Raw genomic sequence first — 13,496 nt, forward strand, 5'->3', positions numbered from 1 at the left:
GTCACCACCAGTAGCATCCCCTTTCACCGAAATCCACACCATAGGCCCCTGAGGAAAGGGGGTAGGGATGCTGGAGGCCAAGATGGCCACTTAGCAGAAAGCCGTCCTGCTCATCTGGGGTGAAGCCCCTCCTCCACACCTAAGATTGGTTGGGGTGGGGAAGCCGGGGCAGGCGGAATCGGGGAATCAGGCGTGGAGAAGTAGTTAGCAGCTGTTGGCAGCTGGCTGGGCCCGTCATGGGGAGGCCAGACCGGCACCTAGACTGTTTAGATGCTGGTTCTTGAATGAGATGCAAATTGGTTAAGTGGTCACTTCCTCAGTTTTCCAGTCTGTCCATTTTAAGTTAATTTTTAATTTGCGCAGGCAATAAATGCTTAATTACATTATTAATATATTGGAAGAGAGCAGTGGACAGAACGTCCTAATTGGCATTTAACTAGAGCGTTCCGGCAAATTAGCCAAGACTTTCCCCGGCAGCGGAAGGAGGGCCAGCCAATTAGTCCCAGGCACAGGCTCTCCGGGCCAGAGAAGCCAGATCTGGCCCCTTCCCCCGGGTCCCAGGAGTCCAGGGCACACCTCACTCTCTAGTTGCTAGTTGAGCTAGGCTCAGGAAAAACTTTGCTCATGAGGCTCCTTCACCCAAACCTCAACCTTCTGCCCCGTCCCCACATCCCCACCCTCAGCACGGCAGAGGACCAGACGCTGGGTGGCCTGGGGACAGGACCCGTCCGTGTGGCTAAGGTCCCTCTGGGGTGTGCCCACCACTGCCCTCCCTCAGCTATGGGTCCAGGACTAAGCTGGGCAGCCAGAGCTCCTTTCTGGACACCATGGAGGCCTCTCTCCCTTCCTCCTTACCTTGACCACTCTGACTGCAGATGGTGAAGAGAATGGACTTGATGAACTGAGGGATTCATTTTTCTACTCAAGCATTCATTCATTCATTTGGCCACCCTGGGCCAGGCCACTCCTGAGCTCCTGCGATGGTCCCGCCCAGAGTCCTTGCTTTCAAAGAATTCCGAGCCTCCAGGGGTCCCAGATTCCAAAACAGCCAGTGTGGGCTGGCCACAGGCTGAAGCAGAGCTGTGTGTAAAGCCCTATGGTAGCACAGGACAGGAACGGTTAATTTTGCTTGGTAAGCTTGGGACGGTTCCCCTGGGCCTGAAGGATGTGTAGTTCTCCAGACCAGAAGTGTTTAAGAGTATCCCAGGCTAACTTGAAAATTAAGCATCTTATATCAGTTGTTCCAAAAGAGATCATTCTAGTCCAACATGCTCATTCAGCCCAATGAGAACTGAAGCCTGGAGAGGAAGCTAAGGCTTGGCGACCAGACCATCAGAACGCACGTGCTAAACACGCTCAGGGGGCCAGAGCCGGGTCTCGAGCAGTAGGAGGGGGAGAAAGCAAGCCTAACTCGAGAATGCCAGACCCAACTCCAGTTTCAATTCCCCCACGGAGCAGTGTGAAACCCCGTGGGTTATAAACTGGGTTTGTGGGAGCCACTTTCAGTGTTTGAGCAGAAAAGATGGTAGGATTCTGATGCCACTTCCAAAGTGCATTTTCTTCCATGCCACCAAGCAATAAACTCAATCCGGACACTGTCAACCTGGAGGGAGCATCAGATCCCACAGGCAAGGGGCTCAGTCCCACAACACCGCCCCCCCACCAGATGCCAGGGTCACTTCCAGGTTGTCACCTGTGCTTCTGACCCACAGACTAGACATTAGAGGTTCCTTGGGTTCAATTAATTTGCTAGAGTGGCTCACAGAACTTAGGAAACCAGATAACTCAGTAGATCACCTGTTTATTATAAAAGGCTGTAACTCCTAGAAAAGCCGCATAGGGCAAGGCACATGGGAAGGGGCCGGGAGCTTCTCTTCTCGCACCTGTGTGGGGTCACCAAGCCAGAAGCTTCTCCGAACCCCGTCCCTTTGGGCTTTTATGGACGCCTCAAGACACAGGCACGATTGACTAAATTACTGGCCACTGGTAACTGAACTCAATCTCCAGCCCCTCGCTTCTCCATGGAGGTCAGAGGTGGGGCGGAAAGTTCCAACCTTCTAATCACACGATTGGTTCCCCTGGCAGCCAGCCCCCATTCTTAGGTGTTTTCCAAACTTCATTAACTTAAACCTAGGTGTGGTTGAAAGGATTTCTTATGAGTATCAAGCCACCTTTATCGCGCTTATCACTTAGGAAATTCCAGGGGTTTTAGGAGCTCTGTGCCAGGAACCAGGACAAAGACCAAACAAATGCTTCTTATTATAAAGCTCAGTTATCACAGGCGGTACCTGCCCTACTTCTGAAGAGGGGAGGTCGATGGGTCAGAGGGAAAGGTGCAGGAGGAAAGGCTTCTGTGAAAGCTCGAGGGAAGACCCTGCTCCTAGAGGCACCTCCACCCTGCCCCTCTGGCCAGACACTTCTGGGGAGCAATCCTTGGGCTCTACCTTGGTAGGCTTCTGTGGCCCCCAAACCCTATCTTCTGCCCTGGTTCACAGCCTTGATGGCAGAGCCAGAACAATCCCCACTCTACCTCCACACCACCAACTCCCAGATGAGAAGCTGGGGCACCGCCTTCTTCCCTCCCCCACCTCTGCCAACGACGCCCTCCCCAGCGCACACACTCACTGCTGGGGCCTCCGCTGAGCCGGCCTGCGCCTCGGGTCTGGTGTGTCTGTGCTCATACTGAACTCGTCCAGGAAGGGCTCGGGAATGGCCTTGCTAGAGAACCAGCTCCAGGATACCGTCCACACACATCCCAGGCTCCACGGACTCAGAGAACTGAACCCTGGACGTGCATGCCTGGATCACTTGGGACTTAAAAATTCAAATATCCAGGCCCCACCCCAGATTAACAGAGCCAGAGCCTCTGGGGTTTAGACCCAGACGGGAGACAGGTGTGTGCTCAACTCGCTACCCAGGAGATTCTCATGGTGTGGAGGCAGAGGCCATCCCAGGTGCCACTGAGGAAGAAGCAGGTCCTGAGATGGGAAAGGGGTAGTGAAGTGGGTGATTGGGTGGGTTAAGCCCGTGAGAACTGGGGCACCAAACATGCTGTGTATCGGGATCACCATCAATGACCTTTCTCACCGCCATCAGCGGCAGCTCCGCCACCCGGGCCCCTGGCTGCTGGTGACCGCAGTGCAGGCCAGTAGGGAGCCAGGGTGGAGCCGGACCTAGTCCTCATGAGGCAGGCTCTCTGGCTGAGTACACGCCGGGAGGCAAGCGCGATGCTGAGTTAAAGGCCAGGCAGGGCGTCCAACGGGCCCTCCTTGAATGGAGACTCTTGCTCCACAGTCTCACCACCTTGGAAGAAGTGGCTGCACTTTTTTTTTTTTTTTTATGAAGGCCAGTTCCAGTCCCCTCAGATAAAGGGGGACCAGCTGGGAGAGGCAGAGGGGAGGACGGCAGGCCTGTGCCCTGAGAGCCCTCTGTCTGAGGACGGGCCCCTAGAAGCCCTAGGGACCTCCTCTAAAGAGGGTATTCTATTCCACGGGGAGCAGGCCTTTGGGGATGGCTGACACTGGGCTCCCCCAGACTGAGCTCACACCCACTCTCCCCTCACTTACTGGCCAGCTCCTTCCCCTTGTGCAATGCTCCCAGGACCCTCAGCCCCAGGAGAGCCTCCCGGGCCAAGAAGTGTCAGCAAGGACTAGAACTACACAAGCTGCCTTCCTCACGAAGGCATGTCCAATTCATCCCCAGCTCCTAGCCCAGGGCAGGCACACACTGGATAAAATAAAGGTTGAACCAAATTGAATTTATCAGAGTGAGAGTCAAGAGACCTTGCAGGTGGAATGGCCCAACCTTCCTCAAGGCAGGGCTTTTCCAGAAGCATTCCAGGTATCTCTGATGACAGGCAGCTCACCACCTCTTGAGTTAAGCCCTACCATCATAGGACAACTCCTCAATTCAGACAAAATTTCCCTCCACTAACTTTCACCCACTGGTCCACGTATTTCCTTGACCTTCCTAGGACAGTCCTGCAAATATTGGGAGATGGTTAGTCCTGACCACACCTCTTCATATATTTATTCCTCTGGTCTAATCACCAGGCCACTTAGCAACACATCTGTTAGGAGCCTGAACTTGAGAGTCAGGCAAACCTGGGTTCAAGGCTTGGCTCAGTTGACAAGTAGTTATGGAAAAGCATTATCACAATGCCCAGCACAGAGCAAGTTCTCAAAGCCACATCAAAAATCCTAGTTATCTATAGACTTTGGCTTTTTTCTCTGTTTCTAAGTTTTTATTTTAATTCCTGTTACTTAACACAGTGTGATATTAGTTTCAGGTGCACAAACAATATAGTGGTTCATCTCCTATACATCACCCTGTGCTCACCACAACTGCCCTCCTTAATCCGCATCACCTGATTCCCCCTTCCCCCCCACCCCCCACCTATGGGCTTTGGGTGGTCATAATGTATCTACAGAAGTTTGTTGATTGTAACAAAATGGATTGTAACAAATGCACCACTCTGGTGGGATTTTGGTAGTAGGGGAGGCTGTGCATAATGGGGTCACGGAGTATATGGGAAATATCTATAGCTTCCACTCAATTTTGCTGTGAACCTAAAACTGCTCTTAAAAATTGTCTTTAAAAAAAAAGTCCCTGGTACTCCAGCAGTTTGGAAGAACACCACCACATCACCAGCTCCCTCCCATTCTGAGGACCAGGGATAAAATACCGTTCCCTGGAATGATCTGACCAGCAGCGGATGGGAGATTGGGGGGGGGGGGTTTATATGTATGTCCTCCCTGAACCTGGCCTATTCCCTCTTACACGGTGGATACAGCCAACCCAGCTGACCTCAATAATGGTGGTGACATGGAACACCTAGTGGCATGGGTTCAATCCTGGTGGTTATATTTCTGGGTGGATGGATGGATGGATGGATGGATGGATGGATGGATGGATGCTTGAGAAGATGGAGGGATGGATGGATGGATGGATGGATGGATGGATGGATGGATGGAAGGATGGGTGTGCAGATGGATGAGTAAACCTTTGAATCTTTTCCATGTGTGCTACTTCTAAGCAGGTCTCTCTCACCCAGTACTTGGGCTGTCTATTTTTTCCCCTAAATATGATTTTCATGTTTCTCTGCTATCCATTTATCTTAGCGATCGGGGTCCATATTTCAGCCTGTTGCAGTCCTTTTAGATGATTCTATCATCAGTTCAGTTCACAGCAGACTTTTGTCGAAACTCTGGTGAAAGGAAAGAGGCAGCCTTTAGGGTCCAAGTGACCTTGAATCTGTCCCTAGTGGTACCATTTACCAGCTGTGTGTACCTAAGGCAAGTTGCTTGCCTTCCCTGAGCTTTATAACTCCAGCTATGAGAACAGACTGCTGAGATGAATAAAAACAGTTGTATCTGGAGAAAGTTATTTGTAAAGTAGATAACAGTGGCACCCACCACAGAGGGCTGCTGTAGGGATTAAAGGAGAATCATCCCTTTGTAAAGTACTTAACACAATGCCTGGAACAGACTGAGTGCTCAGTCCAGTTAAGCTGGGCTGGAATTATCCCCTACTGTTATTTTCCCCACTGCCTATCTGCCCTAAGCAGCCAACTGCGGCAGAGAAAAGGAACCTGCCATGGAAATGACATCAGGCTTTAGGACACTTGCCAAGTCCCAGGTAGGAGCCCAGCTCTGTGCCCTCCTGGCTACATGGTGACCACCATGATTTGCATGGCCCCACAGGACCCACCATCTCCTGGGAGGGACACAGGCGTGGAGGAGCTGGAATGTGTCCCTCCAAGGCATGGCCCTGATTGAGATCTCTGAGGCCACGTTTACTCCAGGGTAAAGGCTCCCAGTGTGTCCTCCAGAGCGGCGTCTGCCGAATGCCCCGGGGGGCTCCTGAGGTGGGAAGCAAGAGCTTCCGTCCGTCTGTTTTACCTACCAGGATTCCGTGTACGGTTTTAGTACTTTGTTGCTTTTAACTTTATGTATTTTTTTTTAATTTTTAAAAGATTTTATTTATTTATTTGTAAGAAAGAGAAAGAGAGAACGAGCAGGGGGAGGAGGGGCAGAGGCAGAGGGAGAAGCAGGCTCCCTGCTCAGCACGGAGCCCAATGTGGGGCTCGATCCCAGGACCCTGGGATCATGACCTGAGCCGAAGGCAGACGCTTAACCGACGCAGCCACCCAGGCGCTCCTACGTATTTTTTTAAATTAAGGAATACCGTACAAAGAATCGAGTGTTCCAATCTTAAGGGTACAACTGCGCACATATACATACCCACGCCCCCCCAGATCAAGACACAGACGCTCACTCCAGCTCCCTCCCGGACAACACCCCCATTTTACAACTTCGCGGAATAGAATCATAAAAAGTACACTTCTGCCTGTGTGTCAGGCTTCTTTCACCCCCTCGGACGCCTGGGACAGGTACCCATGAGGCGTGTTTTTGCTCGCTGGGTAACACTGCGCTGTGCGACGGTGCTGCAGGGTCTTCCGTCAACAACGGAGAGGTGTGCTGTTTCCAGTGGGGGCCAATTATGAATACCGTTGCCACAACATTCCTATATGTAACTTTGGGGCACACGAACGACACTCATTTCTGTGTGGCATATACCTGGGAGTGGGACGAGCATTCCCAGATACAGCCAAGCCGTCTTCCAAAGTGGCTGTGCCCATTTCTGCCTCCACCAGCGGTCCATGAGGGTTCCAGCGACTCCACTTCCTTGCCTGTGTGCGGTGTCCTCTGTTCTTCCAGGCACAGCCATTCTGGCAAGGGCGGAGTGGCAACCCACTGTGATTTTCCTTTGCCTTTCCCTGGTGGCTAAGGATGCCAAGCACATTTTCGTAGGACTCTCTGAGATTCGGGGTTTTCAAAGGACCCTAGACGTTAAAACCCGTTATCATGCACTCCCAGGAGGAGGCGTTCGTGTCCCTCCAGCCACGCTGTGGTCCTCCTCAGACAGGTCCCTGTGCTGGGGGCCGAGGGGGCACTGGGGAGGCAGGATGGGATGGGGAGAGCCAGAGGAGGAGGGAGGACGGTGTGTGCTCTGGTGGAGTCCCGGCGTAGCAGGAAGGGCCAGCAATCGGGCAGCTCCGATCCTGACACAACACAGAGAAATGCCCGTGGTACGACGAGGTGTGGCGCGCCACAGCGGCCACGCTAGGTGAGGCTGGCTGGGAAACTTTCCCCTGAGGCCCAGATTGAGTCTTAAGCAATGCAGGTTTCCTGCGGTTTCACAAGAAGGGCAGGGGACCGTGAGCCACACCCCGATGCGGTTTCCACTGATGACTGTGATGGGTTGGAGGGGAAGGGCTGGTGGGCAGAGCCGGACAGCAGGCAAGAGGCAGCTAGGCGCTGGGAAGCAGCCGGACTGAGAGAACTGGGCTCTATTTCCATCACGGCCACTTCTCAAGCAAGGCTTTTCGCCCCTGAGTCCATGCGTATCTGCATGCGGCACAAAGAGCCTGGAAGGTAGGAGCTTGGCGGCCTCTCCTGGGCTGCTCCCAGACACCAAGTGGGGCTGGGCTAGCAGGTCCCCTGGAGCTCCTCGGCAGCCCCGACCGTGATGAGTCTCCACAGCCCAGCCATCACCTCTGTCTATCGCAATCGATCCTGAGAGCAGGTGTCTGGGCTGAGAGAGATCAGAGCAGCTTCCAGACGAGTTGGGCTTGCCGTGTGGGAGGGCGGGCAGCGGCCTGCTGGGCCGTTCTCACCCCCACTAAATGGTGAGCACCCCCACTCTGGCCCCCTCTGCACAGAAGGGAAGAATCTGCCCTGCTAACAAAGATCCAAGCCCCTACATGAGCTGAGCAGAGAAGGGGGCCCCAACAGGGAAGATCACAATGGAAAGGGCGAGAATGTCTTTTCCGACAGCCCACTTACGGAGTCCCAGGGTAGGGGGAAGGCCAGACCCCCAAGAAAGTCTGTGGCTGCTCTCTGTCTCCAGGATGTTCCTCCAGAGAAGGGAAAACTGGGGATTCTGATCCATGAAATGTGTTGGTCCCTCACACACAGCTCTTTCAGGCGGCCTCCCAGTCCCCTATGGGAACTGAAGCCCCCAGCTAGGGGACACAGAGCCACCCCGGTTGGGAAGGCGCCATCCAACATCCACCCCTCCTCTTGCATGCTTTCTGCCATCACCTTCCAGCGATCGGGTCCTCCCTCACCAAGCCTGGGCCCTTGGGTGTCACACCAGGCCCTATGCTTTTGACCCAACAGCGCCACGCATGCAGGTCCCAAGCAAGACATTCACCGGCCTGTTTTAGACTTATAAATCATTAAAACCAGAAGAACCTCAAAGATCATGTGCGCCAACCCTCAAATGGGGAAACTGAGTCCCAGAAGGCTAATAACAGTAAGAATTTCCTTACATTTATGTAATGTTTGGAAATTACAAAATGACCCAAGATCTTTTACTAAGAGCTATGACATCCAATATCACTAAGTGCCAGGCACCGTTCAAAGCACCTGATGCTATTAAATCCTCACCTCAGTCTTGGGAGGGAGGGAGTGTTATTGTCATCATCCCAAGACATGGAAATGAAGAGATGAACAGAGCTGCCCAAGTCACAGAGTTAGCTCACGGCGGCGGGGGGGGGGGCGGGGCTCAGAAACTGTGTCTCTGACCACTGTACCCCCTGCCCACTGCCTGCTGCCCCGGAGACTCTGAAGAGCAGAGCCGTGTCCTGACAACAGGCCTGGAGGAGAGCCAGGAGAGGGGCCACACCAGCCTCACTCGTGGTGGGGATCCTGGGCCTGAAACAAGTTTCAGTATGCCCGCAAAGCAGCAAAGGCCCCAGGCGGTGTACAACTGAGCTTGTGGGAACCATGTTTGGTATCAGATGGTGTCATCCGAGACAGGCGGGGCTCACGGGGAAAAGCTTTCCTGGAAAAGATGGTATCAAAGACGACTTGGTAAAACGGAAGTGATCTGGAAAAGCCTGTCGACAACTCAGCACCGGGAGGACCTCCGTGTAGATGTCTGCAGCAGGAACCGACTCAACTAGGCCAGGCACCCTTGGGCTGCGGGAAGGGAAGGCCCCAGGATTCTCACGGCCAGCTGGGGAGGGAAGCGGGAGGCAGGGCTTCCTGGCCCCATGTAGCTGATGACTAACCAGAGGCTCAGGAAGTTAAATGTCTTGCCCAAAGTCACACAGGTGGTGAGGAGTAGACTCATAACTTGGCTCCGGGCCTTCTGACTCCAAGCCAAGTGCTCTTTGCAATGTACCGAACTTCACATTAAAAAGAACCAAAATGCCACCGCGGCTCTCAGTTTCGCAACGCTTTATAACTTGCAAAACACACTGAACACACGCAGTCCCGTGTGAGGTAAGTGCTCCGGGGTCCTGAAGCGGAGCCCAGACACCCGAGAACACCGGTGGGCGGGCCCACTTCGGGAGCTCCACGGGCCTGGCTGTAGCCGCCAAATCTGTCTCTTACTAGCTTGGTGATGTGGGGCCAGGAGGGTAAACGGGAGGCGATAAACCCCACTTCGAGGGCCGCAGGGAGGGGCAAGTAGGGCGCAACCGAGGAGCCTGTGCCCAGGACTCACCATCCCCATACCACCCCCACCCCGCCCCACACGTCCACCCAAATGCTCAGCCTCGGGCCACATCAGCCCTCCTCCAGCACTTTTTCCGTGGAGGACCTGGAGCCCAGGTGTCCCCATTTCTCTTCTTGAGATTGTTTTCCCTGAGGGGAAAACAGATGAATCAAATCATCTCTCCGAGGGGCGCCTGGGTGGCGCAGTCCTTAAGCGTCTGCCTTCGGCTCAGGGCGTGATCCCGGCGTTCTGGGACCGAGCCCCCCATCAGGCTCCTCCGCTATGAGCCTGCTTCTTCCTCTCCCACTCCCCCTGCTTGTGTTCCCTCTACTCACTGGCTGTCTCTCTCTGTCAAATAAATAAATAAAATCTTTAAAAAAAAAATCATCTCTCCGAGGCATCCCATGGTGCTGCTCATAGAACTTGCCAGAACTAAACTGCCCCACTCCTCACCTCCCTAGATGTGCCCAGGTCTTGAAGCCTTCCAGAATTCTTGAGTCTTCTGCACCCCTCGGGTTTTGAAGCTCATTGCCAACCCGCCCCAACACACCCCATCTGAGAACCAGAGCCCCTCCTGAGTGGAGGGGACTTGCACCTGGCACCTTGGCAAGGCCCACAGAAAAGCCATTAAGTTTCATTACAGTTTCACATAAGCATTTTCATATCGAAATCCCCTCTCATTTCAATAACTCCAGACGGTGCTGTGATTACTCTCAGTATATATTTGATTTGGGAGATTTTCTACAAGAAGCCATGATGTGAGATCCTGGGATGATGGAGGGCCCCTTGCCCAGGATGAACAGACAGCCAGGCCATAAACACTCACCACTCCCAGGGAGACAGATAGCCCCTCAGCTTCCTGCCTTTGTTTTAGGATTTCTACCTTTCTGGGCCCCTGCCCTCTTAGTCCCTCCTGGAGGCCGGCAGACCCCTCCTCCAGTCTGTCATGAGAATGTGTCCCTGTGGGATGTGATGCTTCCGTGGTACCTTGCAAATGTCTGGCTTGGTGGGTCAGAACCACGGGTACCCTGAAGCAGAAGCAGCTCTGCTCCAGCGGGCTCAGAATGTGAATCCTAGGGAGGGCGGTCACCACCTCGAGGAGCCTTGGGAAAAGCCACTTTGCTCTTGTGCCTCAGTTTTCTTACCTGTAAAAAGGGCATTGATCCATATTTGCCCTGCTTCCTAGGATTATACCAAAGACATGAGAACACAAGTGAAAGCCCTTTGTACACCCTGCCCCTCTGTGATTGTAAAGAATCATCATTACGTAATGACCCTTTGAAACCATCTCCCACCAAGGAGCCGGCAAGGCGCTGCTAGCATACCTCCCGTGACAGGGACCTCACTTCCTTCCAGGGAAGCCCAAGCTTTCTGCCAGCAGCGCTGACCTTCAGAGATTTCTAGTGAGTCTGTGACTCGATGACAAATTACATTAGGAGAAGAAATAGGTTCTCCATGAACTCGGCCACTCCTGTGTTTTTATATTGCCTGTTCTTATTTTCTTAGTAACGTTCCTTCTGAAAAATGCTCAGCTTGTCCCAGTGAAATAAAGTGGAAGAACGACTTGGCCCTATGGGCAGTGACTGATGTGGCAAGCAGATCGGGCAGCCAGGGCCACATCCTGGGGGGAGAAGGGGCATGCTTTGAGGACACCCCTGCCCAGAGCCAGAGCCTGCTGGGAGGGGCACCAGGAGGAGAAGAGCCTATAAGAGCTGCAGGTGCAGCCCCTTGCAGGCCATCCTCAAACCATGCAGGGAAAGCCCTGGGCTTGTGGGGTGGGTGAGGGTCTCCTCGGGCACCACCAAGATGGGGAAGGAGTGATGGGCTCCCCTAAACAGGCAGCAGGGGGCTCAGAGGACAGGCTGTTCCTGAGACCTGGGGCAATGTGAATGTTGGAGTGGGGGAGGGGCAGTTAGATCCCTTACACTCCACCACTTACACCCCAGACCATGTCCTGTGGGGCGGAGGCAGATAAATGGCTTCCCCATGCCCCCAGCTCTATCCCCCAGCTGGAAACCCCTCGCCCATCCCCTCCCTCAGAGAGGACTGGGGGTCGGGTCCCTGCCTGGCAGGATCCCCATCAGAGAGATAGTCCCTCTTCCCCCAGGAATGTGCGTGAAATCCCAGTAACTCTCTCCAGCTGGGCCTGACCTTGGAGGGGGCTCTGAGACAAACACCCCCCCCCCACTCCTGCAGGGGTGAGCTTCTGGGAAAGTTAGCCTCTTCCCTGATTCTTTTTTTCTCCTAATGACAACTCAAGGTGTGAAGGGCAGGTGGGAGGGGCTGGGAGGCCTGGTGACATTGGGGAGAGAGCATTCTAGATGGCCAGACACCTTGTGCAAAGTAGAGTGTCATAGCCTCTCACACTGCACATGTGCGTGCACACAAACACACACACACACACACACACACTGAGAGACCCTGACCCCTTGTCCTGGAGCCCACACAGGCCTAGACAAGTTAGGATTTGTGGATCACGACCAGCAAGGGTCGAGGGAAAGCAGAGGGCAAGGCTGAGAGGCCAATAGGCAGGATTAGAGCAGGGGCCCCAGTCCCGGTGGCCTGGATGTGCCCAAGGAACAGACATGTCCCTGCCCTACGAGAAACAACTGACTAGGGGCAGACACCGTGCTAAAGGCCTGAACTCATCTACACCTGACAACAACCCTGTTGTTAGTCCCATTTTACAGATGAGGACACTGAGGCTCAGAGGGTTTGAGTGAGTTGCCCAAGATTACACAGCTCAGTAAGTGGCAAGCTCAAGACTGAGCTGGCCTGTCTTCCTCTGCAGATGAACCTACAACCAGAGGCAGCAGGGGGCATGAACCCCACCCCCACCCCCACCGGCAGGGTCCTCAAGGGGGCAGGTCAGAGCACCTCACTGAGGATCAGGTTGCCTGGTTTCCAGCACCAGTGAGCTGTGTGACCCTGAGCATTTTACTGAGCTTCTCTGAGCCTCCACTTACCCATCTGACAACAGAGGCAAAGAGGTGGAAGCATCAGATAATTTAGGTAAAAGTGCATGTACCATACAAGTGATATCATGACAGCGTGGCCCCAGGTGTACCTTAGCCCAGAACTTAGGGAAAGATGCCAAATGTCCAGGGACCAACATCACCACTGTCAACTGACATTTATTGAATAGTGATGACAAAAGGAGTGACCATTTATTACACGCACTATGTGCCCATCACCATGCTAGGCCCTTCCATAACTCACACCTGCCCAGACAAATGGAACGGAGGTCCAGGACTCGGGAGAGAAGAGGGGGGCTGCCCATCTGGAGTGTCCCATCTCCAACTAGGAGGTCTGAACGAGGGGACCGCAAAGTGACCCCCACCTGAGGACAGAACCTAAGCAAATCCGGTGGCCAAAGAGAAAAGGCTGTTTGCACTAATGCTGATGCTCAGAGCAGACACAACCCAGCCCCGCAGCTTCAGGCCCAGCGCCAACCCGGGGCCACCCTCAGGCCGTAGGCTAGAGAGTCAGGCCTCCGAGCTCTCCAGCCCAAGGGAAGGAGAAGGCAGAGGCCTGGCTGAGTCCAAGCCACACCGGCCACGTAGCCACGGGCTGGCTGCATCCGTTCCAGGCCTCTGGGTGGGTTCCCTCCCCACCTAGCTCAGAAGAAGATACCTCCTGCAGGGGCTGAACTGGGGAAGAGAGGGGTATGTGTCCGCTCCTGGGCAAGGGGAGAGGATACTTCCACAACCTCCAAGTGTGAGGGCACAGCAGCCACCCAGCTTGGAGTCCTGGGAAGAAAGAACTGAAGAGAGAGCGAGAGAAACACAGAGAGAGATGCAGGAAGCTGGAATGACCTGGAACGCACAATCAGGCCTGTGAGGGAAGGGACGGAGGGCCAGGCAAGGAGTTCCTGCGGGGCCTCGGAGGGCCAGCTGGGAGCTTCGTCTTGATGCTGAGGCCACAGGGCTCCAGGGCTACCACTGCCGGTTCCCTAGCATGGACGGCTGAGCCTGAATCCCCCCCCCCCC

Source organism: Ursus maritimus, unplaced genomic scaffold (genome assembly GCF_017311325.1).
Source record: "Ursus maritimus isolate PB19 unplaced genomic scaffold, ASM1731132v1 scaffold_16, whole genome shotgun sequence".
Lineage (NCBI taxonomy): Eukaryota > Metazoa > Chordata > Mammalia > Carnivora > Ursidae > Ursus > Ursus maritimus.